General features: G+C 29.4%; 1 long non-coding RNA gene across 1 annotated transcript; it reads right to left on the reverse strand.

Annotated features, from left to right (window-relative positions):
• Positions 1-237: 237 nt before the first annotated feature.
• Positions 238-1,770, reverse strand: LOC141706187 (uncharacterized). The gene is made up of 3 exons (XR_012568697.1): positions 1,637-1,770; positions 1,236-1,333; positions 238-619 (listed from the first exon to the last, which is right to left on the reverse strand). It is a non-coding gene; the product is annotated as an uncharacterized LOC141706187 (long non-coding RNA).
• Between the last annotated feature and the right edge of the window lie 448 nt (positions 1,771-2,218).

Raw genomic sequence — 2,218 nt, forward strand, 5'->3', positions numbered from 1 at the left:
GGATTATCTGCTTCTTCAGACATGATTGTTTTGGATCTTTACTGTATGTGTATTAACAGACAACTCTGATACCACTTGTTAGGTCACACAACACTGTAGAAGGGGGTTGAATACAGTGTAGAATACAATCAAATCGATTTAAAGCACAAATAATAGAAAACAGATGTATTCGATATAATAAACTCTGTAACAATGGAACCGTTCTCTCTCAGTGATGAACAAATATCACGAGAGCTGCTAGGTTACAATATATGATCTTCTCGATGATCGTAAATCTTATAGAGTAAACCTATGTCTGTGTTTATATAGACACACAGTTACAAGATAACTTCTAGTTGATATGGAATATAATTCTGTCTTCTAAAACATATCAACCAGATATCTTATATAATTCTTCTAGTCCTCTAACTCTTTCCATGCATATCTTTTTCTTGTATTAGTCTCGATCTTCTTTCCTATAAATCAGCTTCCTTCCTTAACTGTTAGTCCTCCAGTACTTATGTTCTGATATCCATCTTCTGATATTATCTTCTGATAATCTAAGTCCTGATATCCTTAAGTCCTGACTTCTAGTAAGTCCTGATTCCAGTAAGTACTGATATTTCCTGTTAGTTAAGATCTGAAAACTAAACATGAAACATATTAGACATGACATCTCAAATATATCCAACATATAGACACTGATTACTCTCTTTATAATTATAGACGCACCAATGGTAAATGATACTAATTAAACAAAGAGACAAAATTGATACTCTATTATGCTCATTAGTATCTTATCTAAATTTCCTCATTTATACTCTGCCATGCCACAGTCAGCACATGAATTCTCAGAAACAATTACAAAATTTAATAACAATAAAATCTGTAAAAAATGAATTTTAACTTCTCTTCATGCTTGAGTTTTAGCATAAGTAAGCCAAAATAGAACTCAAAGGGTTAAGGAAATATTTTAACTAATATTGAAGCTTTTTCAAGTACTAGCGATATTTCATCTGATATATGGCTTGTAGAATAACAAACTAAACAAGCCTCTATGATACGTAACAAGAAAATCAAAGAAAGAAATCATATGTCCAATTTAGTTAAAATAAAACCGAAGAAAGAGTAAGAAAATAAAACATAATATTATCTCAGCAAACGTGATTTATAATTGAATAATTCGTACAAAAAAAGACGATTAATGCGAGAGAGAGATAAACAGATATAGTGGGGAATAGTAGAATATTTTCTACCTTTTATTTTGCTTCTCATATTTATATTGTGAAGGCTTCTGCAGCGGCATATCCTTAATGAGCTGTAGGAAACTCCGGTTTATAAATACGAGTCAAACCTAGTCGGAAACCCGCAAATCACATATACTATATAAACACACAGGCTTACACAAAGAAAAACATCAATAATTTTTCATAATATCGAATAACTAAACACAAAAATAGAATATGAACCCAAAATAGAAAAGTACAAAGACATAGTATATCAATCTCACACAAAATGGAAAATAAAATTGAAAAAAGAAAATAAATGCATCGAACTCATCAAAGCAAATCATATCCAATCAATCAAGTTAACATAAAAAATAAGAACATAAAATCTAAATAAATCCATAAATACCAAGCCCTAAATTCAAAAATACCTTAAAACAAAGCCTTGAAATGAAAAAAATCAAATGAAGAACACCTGAAATGAGAGACAAGAGAGAGATTAGCATATTTAATGAATTTTAAGGGATTATACCCATGTAATAAAAACCTAATTATAAAAAACAAAGTTCTAATTGATGAATAGAAGCCTCAAACCAATTCAATTGAGCCCTAATTAAAAATACAAATCCTTAATTAAGTAACAGAGATTGAAATTGGTGGAGAGAAATATTAGCGAGAGAAATTAGTCGACTTAGGGTGAAAGTCGAGTGTATTGAGATAAGGTACACTAAGTGTAATTGAGAGAGAGAGAGAGATTGTATGGGGAGTGAGTGTTTTTGCATTTAAAATCTGAAAATTTCAAAATATCTAAAATATTTGGGCGGCTCTTAGCCCAAATTTTACCCGCTTGACTCAATTATTGTCGCCTTCTCCGTCTGATAAGTCGAGTCCTATAATATACGTATATTAATATTTTTTTTAATTAATAAAATTTAAATAAATATTTTAGAAAAAAATTAATTACTTATATGTATATTATTAATTTTATAATTTATATATTTATATTTTTAATA

This window comes from Apium graveolens, chromosome 2, assembly GCF_009905375.1.
Source record: "Apium graveolens cultivar Ventura chromosome 2, ASM990537v1, whole genome shotgun sequence".
Lineage (NCBI taxonomy): Eukaryota > Viridiplantae > Streptophyta > Magnoliopsida > Apiales > Apiaceae > Apium > Apium graveolens.